This window comes from Rhinolophus sinicus, chromosome 18 (assembly GCF_057876585.1).
Source record: "Rhinolophus sinicus isolate RSI-liver-muscle chromosome 18, RSI-T2T, whole genome shotgun sequence".
Lineage (NCBI taxonomy): Eukaryota > Metazoa > Chordata > Mammalia > Chiroptera > Rhinolophidae > Rhinolophus > Rhinolophus sinicus.
The window spans coordinates 77811340-77832445 of NC_142518.1; positions in this window are offsets into that span (position 1 = coordinate 77811340).

Consider the following 21106-nt stretch of genomic DNA (forward strand, 5'->3'; position numbering starts at 1 on the left):
CATAGTTAAAATGGCCATATTACCCAAAGCTATATACAGATTTAATGCAATCCCCATCAAAACCCCAAAGGTGTTTTTTAAAGAACTAGAACAAAAAAATCATCAGATTTATATGACCCCAAAGAGCCAACAAATCCTAAGAGAAATGAGTAAGACTGGAGGTATCACACTCCCTTGCTTCAGCTTATACTACAGAGCAACAATAATCAAAACAGCATGGTATTGGCAGAAGAACAGACACATAGACCAATGGAATAGAACTGAAACCCTAGAAATAAACCCACATAAATATGGACAGATAAATTTTTTTTAAAGATTTTATTGGGGAAGGGGAACAGGACTTTATTGGGGAACACTGTGTACTTCCAGGACTTTTTTTCCAAGTCAAGTTGTTGTCCTTTCAATCTCAGTTGTGGAGGGTGCTGTTCAGCTTCAAGTTGTTGTTCTTTCAGTCTTAGCTGTGGAGGGCACATCTCAGCTCCAGGTCCAGTTGCTGTTGCCAGTTGCAGGGGGCACAGCCCACCATTCCTTGCGGGAGTCGAACCGACCGGCAACCTTGTGGGTTGAGAGGATGCGCTCCAACCAACTGAGCCATCTGGGAGCTCAGCGGCAGCTCAGCTCAAGGTGCCGTATTCAATTTTAGTTGCAGGGGGCACTGCCCACCATCCCTGGCGGGACTCGAGGAGTTGAACTGGCAACCTTGTGGTTGAGAGCCCACTGGCCCATGTGGGAATCGAACCGGCAGCCTTCGGAGTCAGGAGCATGGAGCTCTAACCGCCTGAGCCACCGGGCTGGCCACTGGACAGATAATTTTTGATCAAGGAGCCAAAAAGATACAAGGGAGAAAAGAAATCTTCTTCAATAAATGGTAGTGGGAAAATTGGAAAGCCACATGCAAAAGAATGAAACTAGACTGCTTTCTGTCACCATATACCAAAATTAACTCAAAATGAGTTAATTGTTCTTCTCCTCTTTCTTCTCTGTCTTCTTCCTTCTCTAGTCTTTTCCTGTAACAGTTCTTGTAATACTGATTTGGTTTTGATGAACTCCTTTAGATGTTTCTTGTTTGTGAAGCTCTTTATCTCTCCTTTGATTCTAAATGATGGCTTTGCTGGGTAGAATAATCTTGGTTGCAGGTCCTTGCTTTTCATCCCTTTGAATATTTTGTGCCAATCCCTTCTGGCCTTCAAAGTTTCTGTTGAGAAATCAACCAATTGTCTTATGGGAAATCTTTGTAGATAACTAACTACTTTTCTCCTGCTGCTTTTAAGATTCTGTCTTTGTCTTTAACCTTTGGGATCTTAATTGTCATGTGTCTTGGTGTTTGCCTCTTTGGGTTCATCTTGTTTGGGACTCTGTGCTTTCTGGGCTTGTATGTCTATTTCCTTCACCAGATTAGGGAAGTATTCCATCATTATTTCTTCAGATAGTTTTTCAATTCTTTTCTCTCTCTCTTCTCCTTCTGGTATCCCTATGATGCGAATGCTGGTGTGCTTGGTATTGTCCCAGAGACCCCTTAAACTGTCCTCATGGGGGGGGGGAGTTCTTTTATGCTGTTCTGACTGGGTGTTTTTTGCTACCTTATCTTCCAAATTGCTAATTTGATTCACTCTTTCATCTAATCTGCTGTTGATTCCCTGTAATGTACTCTTCATTTCAGTTACTGTACTGTTTATTTCTGACTGGTTCTTTTTTATGTTTTCTGTCCATTTTTATGTTTCCTGTCTCTCTGTTGAAGTTCTCCTTGAGATCACCAAGCACCTTTATAACCAGCGCTTTGAACTCTGCATCTGGCAGATTGCTTGTCTCCATTTTGTTTAGTTCATTTTCTGGAGCTTTTGTTCTGTTCTTATGTTTGGGACATGTTTCTTTGTCTCCCCATTTTGGCTGCCTCCTTGTGTTATTTTCTATGCATTAGGTAGGGCTGCTATATCTCCAGTTTTAGTAGAGTGGTATTATGTAATAGGTGTCCTGTCCAGCCCAGTGACACAGTGTCTCTCTTCACTTAATCTAGGTGCTTCAAGTGTATACCTTGTGTGAGTTGCATGTGCCCTGGTATTTTAATTGCGCCTTGGTTGCTGTTTGCACATCCAGTCAGAGGGATTGACCTTCAGGCTGATTGGTTGTTAGGACTGGCCATGACTACAGTTGGGAAACTGTTGTGCACGGCCTGACACTATGAAGCAGGATTTGCTTTAGCAGGGCTTGAGTGCCTGTCAAGTCTGCCATTTGGGTGTGTCTTTTGAGGAGGTGTTTGGGTGGTGCTCTGGTGTGGTCTGAAGCTCACCATGTGGTGTGTTGCTTCTGGGGCCTCTTGGGAAGGGATCTGTTGCAGGCTAAGATCAGCTGCTACCTGTGCTCTCACCCAGGCACTTGGTATGAGCTGAAAAGTGACCTGCAGGTGGTTGTCACTTGTCGTGGGCTTTGGAGGGGGCTGGAAGAGGCTAAGCTAAGAACTGAGGCCATCTGCTGCTAGTGCCAGGCTTGGGCCTACTTAGCAAGAACTATGGAGCATGGAACACCAGATTCTGCTTGTTTGGGGTCGTGAACCTTTGAGAGTTTTTAGGGTAGTCCAAAGCATGAGCCAAACTAGGTCATTTCTATGGGAAAGCCACTGGAAGTGGCTTTGGTGGGCCCCAAATTTGGGTGAGGTGGTATCTCAGGGAATCACCAGGGTGAGATGACTGGTACTAGCCAGATTGATTGAGACTCACATATGGCACCCACCTACATCTGTACATTGAGTGAAGAGAGGACTCAACAAAAGAACAATGTCTTCTGCCAGCAATTCTGCCTGGGAGAAAGCTGCCCCTCCAGCTCTCACCCTGAAGCCAGACAATTCAGTTCGTCTATGTACGTCCCTGTCTCCTTTCAAGGTGCTTCACCAGCACTGGAGCTCAGATTGAGTGAATCCATCAGTGAGTAAGTCCGTGCATGGGTCATTTAAGAGAATGCACGGAACTCAAGTCACCTTCCATCTCATTCAGCCACAATCTGTGCTCGTTTTCACAGCCATAAGTTGTGGGGACTTCTCTTCTCAGCACTAGAACCCTGAATTGGGGAGCCTGGTGTGGTTCTTGGACACTTCAATTTCGGGGGGCGTACCTCCACAGCTGAGATATCCCTTCTGACATTTAACCACCACATGTGGGTGTGAGACCAGCCCGTTTTGCATCTCCACCCTTCCTGTTAGTCTTAACAAGGCTTCTTCTGTATATCCTTAGTTATAAGACTTCTGTTCAGCTAGACCTCATGCGATTTTAAATGACGGTTGTTCTATAATTTAGTTGTAATATTGATGTGGTCACGAGAGGAGACAAGCACAGCATTTATGTACTCTACCATCTTGACCAGAAACTCATTTTATATCTTCTTTAATGAAATGTCTATTCAAATCCGTTGCCTATTTTTAACTGGGTTATTTGTCTTTTGTTGTTGTTGTTGAGCTGTAAAAGTTCTTTAAGTATTCTGAATACTAGACCCTTTTCAGATATATGATTTGTAAGTATTTTTCCCCTTTCTGTGGGTATTTTCACTTTTTTGATAACATTCTTGGAAGTAAAACATTATTTAATGTTGATGAAATCTAATTTTATTTGTTTTTCTTTGGTGCTTGGGCTTTTGGTGTCATATCTAAGCATATATTGACAAATCCAAGGTCATGAAGACTGTTTTGGTTATTCTTGCATTTCCATGTGAATTTTAGGTTCAGCTTGTCAATTTCTACAAAGAGGCATTTGGAATTTTGATAGAAATTGTTTTGAATCCAAAGGTCAGTTTGGAGAGTATCACTACTTTAGCAATATAAAGATTTCCAGCTCATGAATATGAGATGACGTTCCATTGAGGTAAGTCATGTTTAATTTATTTCAAAGATATTTTGTAGTTTTCAGTATACGAGTCTTGCACTTCTTTCGTGAAATATATTCCTATGTATTTTATTGTTTTGATGATATTTAAATATATTGTAAATGGAATTGTTTTCTTAATTTATTTTTGGATTGTTCATTGTTAGTGTATAGAAATACTAATAATTTTTCTATATTGACCTTTTATCCTTCAACCTTCCTTAACTCCTTTATTAATTCTAATAATGTTTTAGTGGAGTCCTTGGGATTTTTTATATATAACATCATGTCATCTGAGAATAAAGATAGTTTTACTTTTTCCTTTCCAATCTGGGTGTCTTTTGTTTATTTTCCGTGTCTAACTGCCCTGGCTAGAACTTCCAGGACAATGTTGAATAGAACTTGTGAGAGAAGACATTCTTATCTTATCCCTGATCTTAGGAGTAAGGCATACAGTTTTTCACAATTAAGTATTCATGTTAGCTATGTTTTTTAGCTATGGCTTTTATTATTTTGAGAATGTTCCCTTCTATCTATTCCTAATGTGTTAAGTGTATTTATCATGAAAGGGTGATGGATTTTGTGAAACACTTTTTCTTCACCTGCTGAGATGTTTATATGCATTTCATTGATTGATTCTCATATGTTAAATCAATCTTGCATTTCTGGGATAAATTACAGTTGGTCATGCTGTACAATCCATTTCTTACTTTGCTGGGTTCGGTTTGCTAGTGTTTTTGCATTAGAAATATTAGTCTGTAGATTTATTTTCTTATGATGTGTTTGTTGGACTTTGGAATAAGGGTAATATTAGCCTCATAGAATGAGTTGCTGTGGTTCTACTTTGATTAATGTAAAATGCTAAAGTAAAAAAAAAAAAAAATAGAAGTGTGATTTGTACATAGTCATTTGGCAGTTTTCTATACTAATGACCCCCAAGTACCTAGTTTACAAATAAGCAATAATTTTGTGTGTGGCTGCCTCTGTCCCAAGTTGATAGCCTTCACTTTTGTTTATCACAGCATCATTAATTTTCTCTTTCTTCTTTGACTCATTCTTTTCTTGCTATTGTTTCTCTATCCATTGCATTCTCCTCCTTTATTTAACCTTTTCTCCTGCACTGTGGGTCTGCCCAAGTGCTCTAGCTTCCCTCTCCTTAGTGCACTGAACACTGTTATTCTGTGAGTCCTTATGGGTAAAGAGATTGCTGAATCCTTCTTGAGTCAAGCCCTCCTAGTTCCTTTTTAAAAACATATTTGCATTCTTCCAACAGTCTAAGTGCCTCTCATCCCTCTAAGGCCCACAGTTCCTGCCCATATTTTCCAATTACATGCCCCCATATTAACACCTTTATGGTTAATGTTGAAAAGAATAGAAAGCCTGTGGCGTCCTTAACCCTTTTCTCATCAGTTGTCCAAACATACACAACCATGTCAGCTGTATTAACTGTTCCCTTACAAAATAGAGTTGCCAGGGGTAGCAGCAAAACATGTAGTAGTTTATGATGTGTTGGGAATGCCAAGCTTGTGAATACCATGGTTTGGAAATGCCAATGCTAGAAGTACAACCTTTATGTTTAGAACATTCTTTAATACTGTGGATATTCTGGCAATGTGGAAGCATATTCAGCACAGCTCAGATATTTTCAGGTTGTATGAATGAAATAGGAGGAAAGTACCTGGAGCGAAATAAGTCAGACAGAAAAAGCAGAGAACCATGTGATTTCACTGATGTGTGGTATATTTTTGTTCTTTTTTTATTGAGAGGAAGCGTGGTATACTGAAAGATCATAGGGTTTGGAGTCAAAGATCTCGGTTGGTTTCTAGGCTATTCCACCTAAGTAGGAGGAGGTGGGGTAAAGTTGCTTTGATGTTTGTGTCTCCATTTTCTTCTCTTTAAAATGGGTGATAATAATACCTATCCCAGTGTTATTGTTACAATCCTATAATAAAATGTATATTAAAGTAACTAGCATAGTGTTTGACTTAAAGTAGATGGTGGCCTTCTTTAAAAGATAGAGTAGAATGCACTGAAGGGTAGATTAGCAATTGATGGCATGTACTTTGATTTTGCTGTAGGCTCTATACTATGTGTTCTATATTTTGGGAAGGGAGATTCACTGAGCCAAGAAAGACATGGATCTTACCCAAGGGGAAAAAAATTCTTACCCTGATTTCCTTGGGAGAGATGAAATGGGTAGGGAAGACAATAGAAGCAGGAAATTTCAGTCTGCCAAAATTATTCTGAGAGTGAGTAAAATAGATTTCTCACTCTGAGACTCTAAATGGCCTCCTATAGCCCCCAGTATAAAGGGTCATATTAATGTCTTCAACTCCTCTTTTCCTAGGTTTCCATTCAAGTTATCCTGAACCATCCATAGTTGTAATTTTTAGTCTTAACCTGAATTATCAAAGATATAACTTGTATTAAGGCAGCTATCTCAGTGTTTGTGTTGAGTTAAAATTAGCCAGAAATTATTTAACACTCTTCCCATAGAGAGGCTGGGCCTATTTCTAACCCCTACCTCCCAAATCTGGACTGACCTATAACTGCTTAAACTAATAGAGTATGGCAGAAGTGACATCAACCTTGCTCTAGACCTAGCCTCTGAAGAAGTTGTAGTTTCTATGTTGGTTTCTTGGAAATCTGAGCCATCATATAAAAATAAAATCTGACTGGTCTGCTGGAGAGACCACATAGAAAGTCCCAGAGATACGTGGAGATAGAGAGACGCCCATCTGAGTCCAAAGTTCCAGGCATTTCTGCCAAGGCACCAGACATGTTATTGAAGCAGTCCTGGATCCCTCTGTAGTAGCCATCTAAATGACACTGAATGACCCTAGTTGATGCCAGTTACAGTAGAAGAATCACTCAGTTGAGCCCTGACCACATTGGAATGACAGTTTCAGGAAATATAATAAAATGGTTGTTGTTTTAAGCTACTACGTTTTGGAGGTAGTTTGTTATACAACAGTGGATAATCAGAAAAATCCAAAATCATATACACATAAATTTAAGAATATTATTTGTAATCAAAAGTAGTTTGTGTATGGGACAAAATAAAGCAGTACATAAATGTTTAAAATGCATATTCATTCTTTTTCCTGACCTCAATCCTATTCTCCAAAGGGTCCATTAAATTCCTTTGTATCTCTCCAGAATGGTTAATGAATATAAAAATATGTGTTTTTATGTATATCTTTATTTTTTAAAACATGATTGAGGAGATGTCATCAAAATGGCGGCGTGAGGTGAGCCTCTGTAAAGCTCCCCTGGAATTTACAATGAATCGATCAACAATAACTCCACAAAGGACTTCCCGCACAGCAGAGAGGCAAGACGAAGAGGCCCACTACCAAAGTCACTTACAGGTGGGCGAATCGCGTAAGGGGCGGAGGAGGGAACGGTGGAGGATGGAAAGGAGAAGTGTGTAGACGGAGACACGCGGGCGCAGGATGCAGACCTAGCTCTGTGCTCCGAGCTCGCTGCTTCCCAGAACTACCGCAGCTGCAGGAGAGGGAAGAACTCGGACTGCTAGGGTTCCACTTGTGGCCCACAGGGCTGAGGGGGCAGCATATAACACGCCTGAACCCAACGCTCAGGGCAGAGACCTCGGAGCAAAGACTGAGGAAGGAAGGCTGAAAACGGTGGTTTAAGCCCTCACTGCCGAGCAGAGAATGGAAGCCTTAGGCACTGAGACTAGCTGTCCCCTCCCTACCCTGCCCGGTGCTAGAAACAGAAGAGTAGCAGTGTCAGATCAAAAGAACAGAATATTTGCTCTTCCGAGAACTGTGGACCACAGACACAAATTCGAATCCCAACTAGTTCCGACAAAGGGGAGGGAGCTGTGGAAGCAGGACCAGCTGTGGTGGTAGTCCCCGCCATTGATCTGGACCACCTCTCAAAACTCGCCCCACCCCTGACCCCACCTATCTAGGCGGATCCCTGCAGGATCTGCAGAACTGCGGAAACATACGGGCTCTGTATCGGGAGCTGGAAGAGGTTTGGAACATCAAAAGTTCCCGCAAACACACCGGGACAGTGCGCCCTGTGACCTAGACAAACTATTAACGGAGGAGAAGCTCGTCTCCCATGGAATCCCCCCATTGTGTGAGAAGCTGGAATAGTGCAGAGAAAACATAGCACTACCGTGTGGGAGAGGAAACATAGGCTGCAGTCAGAGAAAAAACAAAACATTCTACCAACAAGTACTGAAAACAAAAGAAAGACCTCTTTCTATCAACCTGTTGCAGAAGCCACCCCTGTAGATGTCTAGGAAGAGAAATAGTAAATCAGTATTTGCCATGAATAACCAAGGCAACAAGACAGCTCAGAAAGAAAGTGAAAAGTCTCCATAATATGAACTTAAAGATACAGAAATATGTGACATAAATGACAGAGAATTCAAGATTTCAGTTCTGAAAAAACTCAACGAGATGCAAGAAAACACAGATAGGCAGTTAAATGAACTCAGAGACACAATCAAAGAACAGCATGAGCATTTTACGAAAGAGATTGAAATCTTAAAAAAGAACCAAATAGAATTTCTGGAGATTAAGAACTCAATAGAACAAATTAAGAACGAAATAACCAGCTTAGGTAGTAGAGTTGACCAGATGGAGGAAAGAATCAGTGACATCGAAGATAGAACCCTGGAAATTACACAGATGGAAGAAGAAAGAGACTTGAGACTTAAAAGAAATGAAAGAGCTCTACAAGAACTTTCTGACTCCATCAGAAAGAGCAATATAAGAATAATGGACATACCAGAAGGAGAAGAAAGAGAGAAGGGAACAGAGAATATATTCAAACAGATTGTCGATGAGAACTTCCCAAATTTGTGGACAGAACTGGACCCTCGAATCCAAGAAGCAAATAGAACACCTAGTTACCTCGATCCCAACAGGCCTTCTCCAAGGCACATCGTATTGAAGCTGTCTAAAATCAACGACAGAGAAAGAATCCTCAAGGCAGCCAGGGAAAAGAAGACAGTAACTTACAAAGGAAAGCCCATTAGATTATCACCAGATTTTTCAGCAGAAACTCTACAAGCCAGGAGGGAGTGGAAACAAATATTCAAACTATTGAAAGAGAGAAATTATGAGCCAAGAATAATATGTCCAGCAAAGATATCCTTTAGATATGAAGGAGGAACACAGACCTTTCCAGACATACAGAAGCTGAGGGAATTTTCTAATACACGACCTGCACTACAAGAAATACTAACGGAGGCTATTCGACCACCATAAACAGGGACAATTTGTGGCAACCAAAACATGAAAAGGGGGAGAGTAAAGGCCTGAAACGGAATATGGGAATGGAGAAAGTAAGCGTGCTGAAGAAAATGGAATACTCTAAATATCAAACTTTCTTTTACATAAACTTAAGGGTAACCAGTCTAAAAAAAAACAGAACTGAAATATATACTGCAATAAAAGAAGAAACAGAGGGAAACATCATAGAATACCACCACACAGAAATAATAGACAACAACAAAAAGGCAAAGAAACAATGGAGACACAGCCTTACCAGAAAACTAAAGATAGAATGACAGGAAATCCTCACATATCAATAATCACCCTAAATGTAAATGGACTCAACTCACCAAGAAAAAGGCACAGAGTAGCAGATTGGATCAAAAAACTAAAACCAACCATATGCTGTCTCCAAGAGACACATCTCAGCTACAAGGACAAGCATAGACTCAAAGTGAAAGGGTGGAAATTGACATTCCAAGCAAATGGTACCCAGAGAAAATCAGCTGTAGCCATAATGATATCAGATGAAACAGACTTCAAGGTGAAAAAGATAAAAAGAGACAAAGATGGACATTTCTTATTGGTGAAGGGGACTATACAACAAGAAGACATAACAATCATCAATCTCTATGCCCCCAATCAGGGAGCACCGAAATATACCAAGCAACTACTAACAGAACTAAAGGGAGAAATTGACCAAAACACAATTATACTTAGGGTCTTAAATACACAATTGACAGCTATGGATAGATCATCCAAACAGAAAATAAATAACGAAATAGCAGCCCTAAATGACACATTAGATGAAATGAACATAATTGACATTTATAGAGCACTGTATCCTAAAACATAAGGCTATACATTCTTTTCTAGTGCACATGGAACATTCTCAAGGATAGACCATATATTGGGACATAAAATCAGCCTCAGCAAATATAAGAAGATTGAAATCATACCAAGCATATTCTCGGATCACAAGGCTTTGAAACTGGATAACAACTGCATAAAGAAAGCAGGAAAAAATTCAAATACAAGGAGATTAGACAACATACTTTTAAAGAATGACTGGGTCAAAGACAAAATTAGAGGAGAGATCAAAAGATACATAGAAACAAATGACAATGAAAATACATCCTACCAAAATTTTGGGGATTCAGCGAAAGCAGTTTTAAGAGGAAATTTATATCATTACAGGCCTATCTCAAGAAACAAGAGAAATCCCAAATAAATAACCTCATGTAACATCTTAAAGAACTAGAAAAAGAAGAACAACTGAAACCCAAGGTCAGCAGAAGAAAGGAAATAACAAAAATCAGAGTAGAACTAAATGAAATAGAGAACAAAAAGACAATAAAAAAATTAATGTTACAAAGAGCTGGTTCTTTGAAAAGATTAACAAAATTGACAAACCCTTGGCTAGACTCACTAAGATAAAAAGAGAGAAGACACAAATTAACAAAATCAGAAACGTAAAAGGGGAAGTTATCACAGACACCACAGAAATACAAAGGATCATCCAAGAATACTATGAAGGACTATATGCCACCAAATTCAACAACCTAGAAGAAATGGAGAACTTCTTAGAAACATATAGCCTTCCAAGGCTGAACCATGAAGAACTGGAAAATCTAAACAGACCGATCACCAGTAACGAAATTGAATCAGTCATCCAAAACCTTCCCAAAAGCAATAGTCCGGGACCAGATGGCTTCACTAGTGAATTCTACCAAACTTTCAAAGAGGATCTAATACCAATCCTGCACAAACTCTTCCAAAAAATTGAAGAAGACACAGTACTCCCTAACTCATTTTATGAGGCCAACATTACCCTGATACCAAAACCTCTTAAGGACAGCACAAAAAAAGAAAACTTCAGACCAATAACTCTGACGAATACCGATGCAAAAATCCTAAATAAAATTCTAGCAAATCGAATACAACAATGCATTAAAAAGATTATTCATCACGACCAAGTGGGGTTTATCCCCGGGGCACAAGGATGGTTCAACATATGCAAATCCATCAATGTGATACATCATAGAAACAAAATAAAGGACAAAAATCATATGATTATATCAATTGATGCAGAAAAAGCATTTGACAAGATACAACATCCATTTATGATTAAAACACTTAATAAAATAAGTATACAAAAAAAATAGGTATAGAAGGAAAATACCTTAACATAATAAAGGCCATATATGATAAGCCCTCTGCTAATCTCATAATTAATGGAGAAAAACTGATGCCCTTTGCTCTACGTTCAGGAACACGACAGGGATGTCCCCTATCACCTCTGCTTTTCAACATAGTGTTGGAAGTCCTTGCCAGAGCAATCAGGCAAGAGAAAGAAATAAAAGGCATCCAAATTGGGAATGAAGAAGTTAAATTATCACTCTTTGCAGATGACATGATGCTATATATAGAAAACCCTAAAGACGCCACCAAAAAGCTATTAGAAACAATCAACGAATACAGTAAAGTTGCCGGCTACAAAATCAACGCACAAAAGTCCATTGCCTTCCTATATACTAACAATGAAATCTCCGAAAAAGAAATACAAAAAACAATTCCTTTTGCAATTGCAGCAAAAAGAATAAAATCCTGGGAATAAACGTAACCAAGGATGTGAAAGACCTATATGCTGAAAACTATAAGACATTTTTGAAAGAAATTGAAGAAGACACAAAGAAATGGAAAGACATTCCGTGCTCATGGATTGGAAGAATCAACATAGTTAAAATGGCCATATTACCCAAAGCAATATATAGACTCAATGCAATCCCCATCAAAATCCCAATGGCATATTTTAAAGAAATAGAACAAAAAATCATCAGATTTGTTTGGAACCACAAAAGACCCCGAATAGCCAAAGCAATCTTAAGGAAAAAGAACAATAATGGAGGTATCACACTTCCTGACTTTGGCTTGTACTACAGGGCTACAATAATCAAAACAGCATGGTATTGGCAGAAAAACAGACACATAGACCAATGGAATAGAATTGAGAACCCAGAAATAAAACCACATAAATATGGATAGATAATTTTTTGACAAAGAAGCTAAAAACATACAATGGAGCAAAGACAGCCTCTTCAATAAATGGTGCTGGGAGAATTGGATAGCCACGTGCAAAAGAATGAAACTGGACTGCTATTTGTCACCATGTACCAAAGTTAATTCAAAATGGATCAAAGACTTAAGCATAAGACCTGACACAATAAACTGCATAGAAGAAAACATAGGTACTAAACTTATGGACCTTGGGTTCAAAGAGCATTTTATGAACTTGACTCCAAAGGCAATGGAAGTAAAAGCTAAAATAAACGAAGGGGACTATATGAAACTTAAAAGCTTCTGCACAGCAAAAGAAACCATTGACAAAATAAAGAGGCCACCAACTGAATGGGAGAAGATTTTTGCAAACAGTGCCTCCGATAAGGGGCTAGTATCCAGTATATACAAGGAACTCATGCAACTCAACAACAAAAAAACAAACAACCCAATTGAAAAATGGGCAGAGGACTTGAAGAGACATTTCTCCAAAGAGGACATACAAATGGCAAATAGACATATGAAAAAATGCTCAACATCACTAATCATCAGAGAAATGCAAATCAAAACCACAATGGGATATCATCTCACCCCAGTCAGAATGGCTATCATCAAGAAGACAAATAATAACAAATGTTGGAGAGGCTGTGGAGAAAAAGGAACCCTCATACACTGTTGGTGGGAATGCAGACTGGTGCAGCCGTTATGGAAGGCAGTGTGGAGGTTCCTCAAAGAATTACGAATAGAATTGCCATACGACCCAGCAATCCCTCTCCTGGGTATCTACCCAAAAAATCTGAAAACATTTAGAGATAAAGACACGTGTGCTCCAATGTTCATTGCAGCTTTGTTTACGGTGGCCAAGACATGGAAACAACCAAAATGTCCTTCGATAGATGAATGGATAAAGAAGTTGTGGTATATATACACAATGGAATACTATTCGGCAGTAAGAAAAGATGATATAGGAACATTTGTGACAACATGGATGGATCTTGAGAGAGTAATGCTGAGCGAAGCAAGTCAGACAGAAAAAGCAGAGAACCATGTGATTTCACTGATAGTTGGTATATAAACCAAAAACAACAAAAGAACAAGACAAACAAATGAGAAACAGAAACTCATAGACACAGACAATAGTTTAGTGGTTGCCAGAGGGTAAGGGGGGCGGGGGGTGGGGGGTGGGAGGTGAGGGTAAGGGGGATCGAATATATGGTGATGGAAGGAGAACTGACTCTGGGTGATGAACACACAATGGGATTTATAGATGATGTAATACAGAATTGTACACCTGAAATCCATGTAATTTTACTAACAATTGTCACCTCAATAAATTTAATTAAAAAAAAAATTACGAATAGAATTACCATATGACCCAGCAATCTCTCTCCTGGGTGTCTACCCAAAAAATCTGAAAACATGTATACATAAAGACACGTGTGCTCCAATCTTCATTGCAGCTTTGTTTACTGTGGCCAAGACATGGAAATAACCAAAATGTCCTTCGACAGATGAATGGATAAAGAAGTTTTGGTATATATACACAATGATTCTACTCGGCGGTAAGAAAAGATGATATAGGAACATTTGTGACAACATGGATGGATCTTGAGAGAGTAATGCTGAGCGAAACAAGTCAGACAGAAAAAGCGGAGAACCATGTGATTTCACTGATATGTGGTATATAAACCAAAAACAACAAAAGAACAAGACAAACAAATGAGAAACAGAAACTCATAGACACAGACAATAGTTTAGTGGTTGCCAGAGGGTAAGGGGGGCGGGGGGTGGGGGGTGGGAGATGAGGGTAAGGGGGATCGAATATATGGTGATGGAAGGAGAACTGACTCTGGGTGATGAACACACAATGGGATTTATAGATGATGTAATACAGAATTGTACACCTGAAATCTATGTAATTTTACTAACAATTGTCACCCCAATAAATTTAATAAAAAAAAAGAATTTCAATCTCTTTCATAAAATCCTCATGTTCTTTGATTGTGTTTCTGAGTTCATTGAACTGCCTTTCTGTGTTTTCTTGCATCTCGTTGAGTTTTTTCAGAAGTGCAATCTTGAATTCTCTGTCATTTAAGTCACATATTTCTGTAGCTTTAAGTTCCTTTTCTGGAGACTTTCACTTTTTTTCTGAGCTCTCTTGTTGCCTTTGTTATTGATAGCAATTACTGATTTATTATTTCTCTTCCTAGACAGCTACATGAGTGGCTTCTTCAACAGGTAGGTAGGAAAAAGGAAATGTTTTCTCTGTACTATTCCAGCTTCTCACACATTGGGGGGATTGCCTGGGAGATTGACTTCTCCTCTGTTAATAGTTCGCCTTGGTCACAGGGCACAGTGTACGTGTGGGTATGCGGAGAGCTTTTGAATTTCCAAAGCTCTTCCTGCACCAGATTCAGAGCCAGTATATTTCAGCAGTTCTGTTTACTCCTGCAGGGATCCGCCCAGATAGTTGGGGTCATGGGCGGGGTTAGTTGTGAGAAGTGGCCCAGAGTAGTGGCGGCAACCGCCACCACTGCCGGTCCTGCTTCCACAGCTCCCTCCCCTTTGCCGGAACTAGTTGGGCGGTGAATCTGCGTCTGCAGTCCACAGTTCTCAGAACAGCAACTATTCTGTTCTTTTGATCTGACACTGCTAATGTTCTGCTTCTAGCACCGGGCAGGTGGGCGTGTGGCGAGCTCTGGGAGGGTAGGGAGGAGGCGGCTAGTCTGATTGCCTAAGGCTTCCATTCTCTGCTTGGCAGTGAGGGCTTAAACCACCGTTTTCAGCCTTCTTCCCTCAGTCTTTTCTCCAAGGTCTCTACCGTGAGCGTTAGTTTCAGCCGTGTTATATGCTGCCACCTCAGCCCTGTGGGCCACAAGCGGAGCCCTAGCAGTCCGAGTTCTTCCCTCTCCCACAGATGCGGTAGTTCCAGGATGTAGCAAGCTTGGAGCACTGAGCTAGGTCTTTTTCCTGTGCTCGCGCGTCTCTGTCTCCGCACTTCTCTCTTCCCTCCTCCCAACTCACACGATTCACCCACCTTTAGGTGAATTCACTAGTGGTCCTCTTTGTCTTGCCTGTCTGCTGTGCAGGGATTCCTTTGTGGAGTTATTGTTGTTCGATTGTATAGTTGTGAATTACAGGGGAGCTTTACAGGGGCTCACCTCATGCCGCTATTTTGATGACGTCTCACCCATCACCTTTCAGTGAAGTCCCATGACCCATAACCAATCCTTAAATCCTAGTTTCTTGAAGTAGTGTTAATCTTTCTATTCATTTCACAAATATTTATTAAGTACCCACCATGCACCAGATATTTTGAATAAGACCATTCCATTTGACGCTCGCAACAGCTGTGATTATTTCCATTTACACTTGAGAACACTGAGTCTCAGAGAGCTGAATTACTTTGCCAACTTATAAGTGTCAGGGTTGAGATTTGAATGCCATGATTGAAAGACCATGTACATTTGTTTCAATCGCATCAGGAGAGTGGAGCCAAAGGTACAAGTATGGTTGAAATTTTATGAAAAAATATGACGCTTTTAATCACTTCATTTTTATGGGTCTCAATTTCCTTTTTTTTTTTTTTTTTTAAGTGAAGGCAATTTCACTGGAGAGATTTCTAAAAGCCCCTTCCAATTCATGTTTTTCCCCATTGTACTATGAAAGTGATAAATGCTTTAAGAGGCAAATGAGTAAAATATCACAAAAACATCCAGGGAAAGAGAAATTATTTGTAGCTGTGAGAATTCAGGCTCAATTTAGGTTTTATAAAGGAGGTAGCATTTCAACTTGTCTTTAGTAGTCGGAAGTGGTCATTTTAAGCAGTGGGAATGGTTGGTTTGAGCAAAGTTATATAAGTGAGAAAGCAGAACAAATGTTTCAGAAACAGCACTCCATTCAGCATCGTTTCAGAAAAGGATCTGTAGTTGGCAAATAATGAGTTAAATCTAGACCATGGAGAGTCATGAAATCTGTCATCTTTCCCATTCCCACAAGCAGTGGGGAACAATGGAAAGTTTCTGATCAGGGGATGATATGATAGAGCAAGGTTTCCCAACATTGGCACTATTGATAATTTGGGCCAAAACATTCTTTGGTGTATGATGGTGGGGTGGTGTGGGGAGGGTTATCTTGTGCATGGTATCACCCTGGCCTCCACTTACCAGATTTTTACAACTTGTCACTCTGCCCCTCAGTTGTGGAAACCAAAAATATTGAAGACATTGCCAAATGTTCCTGGGGGTGGAGAAGGTGGATTGCTTTCCATTAAGAACCACAGAGTTAGCGGTATGGTTTGGAAAGATGAACCTAAAAGATCTGTGTAGAAAGGATTGGACAAAGTTATATTCTATAGGCAGAGCCCAGTTTACCAGAGGCCATGGATGCTGTTACAAACTCATCAATATAGAAAAGAGCCTCCTAAAACAAAAAATGAGCTGGCCAACACTGTCAATATTTTCGAGGTTGAGCAACCCTCATCTAGGCAAACACCAGATATTTACATTTTCAATTACCTCCAAAATGAATCTTGATGACTGAAAGGTTAGCCTAAACAGAATGGGATATTCTTTTAAGAATAGCTGGGTTTGGTTCCTTATTGACCTGGAAGCTCTCTGGAATTAGGACATGCTAGCTCAGGAAAGCTGGGGAAGATCAAGGAGAGAGACATGACAAGGTATTTAAGAGGAAGCACTGATTCCCTTGAGGTCTGGAGACTGGAGTCTTTGAAGAAATATCATAATCCTACTATAACTCAGCTCTCTTACCCTTAAAATGGGAGAACATAGTTAAATGCCTGCCTAAAGACAGCAATAGGACCAGATGAATTCTTGAGTTCCCTTTCAGAAATAGCCAGGCTCACTGCTACCTTCCCTTTCAGACTGAATGAACTGACTGAACTGCATGCTAGAATTGTTCAATGGCCAATGTCTTCATGAAATACTGCAGTAAGCTGACATTGCTCCTGGAGATTGTCTTTACATACATAAATGGGTATCTGTGAAGAGAAAGATTTGATGGCAGAATAGAGGGAAAGAAGAGGTCTTAACTGCAAATTAGCTTTATGCAAAGATTCTGAATGAGCCCTGAGATAAACCTGTTCCTTTTTGTGCTCTTCTATATCATTTCTAACATCTACCATGAGTCATTCTATTCCAATGTTGAGTTTGCTGTGACAAGATTCTTCATAAACATTTTTTTAAATTAAATTTATTGGGGTGACAATTGGTAGTAAAATTACATAGATTTCAGGTGTACAATTCTGTATTACATCATCTATAAATCCCATTGTGTGTTCATCACCCAGAGTCAGTTCTCCTTCCATCACCATATATTCGATCCCCCTTACCCTCATCTCCCACCCCCACACCCCCCACCCCCCTTAAACTCTGGCAACCACTAAACTATTGTCTGTGTCTATGAGTTTCTGTTTCTCATTTGTTTGTCTTGTTCTTTTGTTGTTTTTGGTTTATATACCACATATCAGTGAAATAACATGGTTCTCTGCTTTTTCTGTCTGACTTATTTCGCTCAGCATTACTCTCTCAAGATCCATTTTAAATCAAGACATGTTGCTTTTATTCCAATTTGCAAATAAAATTGGTTTGGAGTTTGACTCTATCTACTTTCATTCAACATTAACTTGTGTTATTATGTCTCTGCTATTTAGAGAACAAATTGTCACTGATTGTTACATAAGCTGACCCCCTCCCCTAGGGATTCAGTCCTATGCCCTACAGGCACATGGTTTCTGGCCAGCTGTCAATAGATCATGCTGAGCTACTGGAAGAAGTTAGCTACATACTGATGCTTTTGATGGGTCCTAACATTGATGTCAGTGTCAGGGTTGGGAATTACAGTAGGAAAGAGTCAGAAGAGTCAGACAGAGAGGCTCTCTCTGGAGGAGGCATGCTCAGAATACCAGTTGAAAGGCCAAGAATGCTAAAGAATTAATCCAAATAAAGAAGTCCTCCCTGGAGAAAGAGGGAAAAGACATAAAAAATAGAGTGATCCCACTTTGGAAGACAGTTGATGGTTTCTTACAAAACTAGACATACTCATACCATATAACCCAACAGTAGCACTCCTTGGTATTTATCCAAGCAAGTTGAAAATGTATGTCCACACAAAAACCTGCACACAGATGTTCATAACAACTTTATTCATAATTGCCAAAACTTGGAAGGAACCAAGATGTCATTCAGTAGGTGAATGGGTAAATAAAATGTGATACTCCAGACAATGGAATATCCAGGGCTAAAAAAAAACAAAAAAAAAAAAAAAAACAAAAAAAACAACCAACATGTTCTTCAATAGATGAATGGATAAAGAAGTTGTGGTATATATACACAATGGAATACTATTCAGCGGTAAGAAAAGATGATATAGGAACATTGGTGACCACATGGATGGATCTTGAGAGTATGATGCTAAGCGAAATAAGTCAGACAGAAAAAGCAGAGAACCATGTGATTTCACTGATATGTGGTATATAAACCAAAAACAACAAAAGAACAAGACAAACAAATGAGAAACAGAAACTCAAAGACACAGACAACAGTTTAGTGGTTACCAGAGGGTAAGGGGGGTGGGGGGTGGGAGATGAGGGTAAAGGGGATCAAATATATGGTGATGGAAGGAGAACTGACTCTGGGTGGTGAACACACAATGGGATTTATAGATGATGTAATACAGAATTGTACACCTGAAATCTATGTAATTTTACTAACAATTGTCACCCCAATAAATTTAATAAAATAAAATTAAAAAAAGAAAAAAAGAAAAATAATGTAAACAGCTCAGGGGCATAAGTGGTGGCTGTATTCCTATACAAAATGAGATCAAAATTCTAGGAACTTGTGCAGTCCAGATGTTGGGAGGTGGTTGAGGTAGAATGCAAACTGAAAAATATTACATTTATTTTTTCATTTAATATATTCCAATAACCAGAGAATTTGAGACATGGCTTTAGCCTTAGATAGTCCAAATAAGGGAAGTCGTGGCCCCAAGGATGGAAGAGGACCTGCAATGAGAACCAATATATTGCCCTCAACCTCACTACCTAGAGCAGAAGGACAGGACAGATATGTAGAGATGTCTCTCTGGGAGCCACCTGAGGGAACTTCACAGCTTTCATCATATCAAACCAGGCTGCCTACACTGGCCCTGGCAGCAAAACCTTCAGCTACAGAGATACACCTAAGATTTCTTTGGAATTCTATTGCATAGAGAGAGAAAGGTCTACAGAGATGTCAAAGATAAGAAAGAGACTAAAGGAGGGTCAGTGGAGTAGGTGGAAGAGGAAGAAGAGAAAAACAACAGGGGTAAGGGGGTATTTAGAACACATTGGGAGAAGATTAGAACATTGAAAAATGTGGTGTACAGGGGCAGAGGGATGGAGAGACTGAGCTTTTCAAGAGACCTCTTCCTAATAAGGGTGTTATTTTCTCCAAAGCAGATCCAGCTCAGGAAAGCCAGCCGCTTCTCCCATCATTGTGGCACCATCTAAGCATGTGAAACCAGGGCTGCAACCCCTCCCCCCCCAATTGCTGTTTGCTGTGCATGGTTGGGATGAGGGTGAGGGTAGGTTGCTATTTGCTTACTTAACATGTTTTTGCTATGGGGACCTGAATTTTGTGTTAAAGAGGCAGCAGGGGTTTGGAAGGAGCTGGTGGTGCCATCTGTTCAGAGAGATACTGCTGACTTTAGGGTCTCCATAGGTAGCAGCATAAAAAACATTTTAAATGCAGCCAAGCTAAATAAACAGAAAATTTCCTCTGTTAGGTTCTGCACAGATGAATAATCATCAAAGATAAAGCAAAGCCAATTAATTCAAGGGCATTTGCCAAATGCCCTACCTTCCACACCCTGCCACCGCCTCCAGTAAAAAGATAAGCAAACCCATGAGAACAGCATTCTTCTCACTCTACAGGCTGGGCATGAGTATCAACAGGAGCACAGATTGGAAGCCCAGAACCCATTGAAGATTCCAGGAGCCTGTCAGGCTTCCTTGCCAAAGAAGGAAAAGATAATCCTCTGAAAACTTCAGTAGTTCAAGTAAACATGTTATTGCTAGTAGTCATAATTTGGCCCAGCCAGGTCTGCTAGGGAGGTAGGACATTCTGAGTTGCCAACTCCCTCTTGGTCCAACCCAGTATTCTAAAGGGTAAGGGTAGACCAGAATACTTGCTAAAAAGTCAGTGTAGCACTCAGTAAAGAGTCAAATTGTCATGGTGACAGACACCCTTCTGTCAAAAATTTGAGTCCTTCTATTCAAATCTTTCCCAGCACTACTGAGCATTTCCTTCTGACTTATCCTCATACTTTATCAACCAGTCTTTTTAATTTATATTATCTCTAGCATAGCTAGCCTGAATTTCAGCTACTCTTCTCATCTTTTTCTTCATTGGGGGGTCCAGTGGAGCAACCATATCTCATGCCAATTTAAATTATGCTCTCAGTCTTTCCCAAGATTGCCCCTCGCACCTGCTCCCGAAAAAACCTACATATCACTCTTTATTGTCCTTTGTATAGCCCACCGACTACATTTGGAGCAGCTTTCTAGAAGAGCTTTTGGAACTGCTATAGACTGAATGTCCGTGACCCCCAAAATCCATAAGTTAAATCCTAATCCCCAGTGTGATAGTATTTGGAGGTGGGGTTTTTGGGAGGTGATTAGGTCATGAGGATGGAGATATCATAATTGGAATTAGTGCCCTTATAAAAGAGACACCTTCTGCCATATGAGGACACAGAGAGAAAAATGGGCATTTATGATCAGGAAGCAGGTTCTCACCAGACACTGAAACTGCTGGCACCTTGATCTTGGACTTCCCAGCCTCCATATTTGTGAGAAAAACATTTCTGTTGTTTATAAGTCACCCGATCTTTGGTATTTCTCATAGCATCCCAAATAGACTAAGACAGGTATTCTCCCCAAAGAGA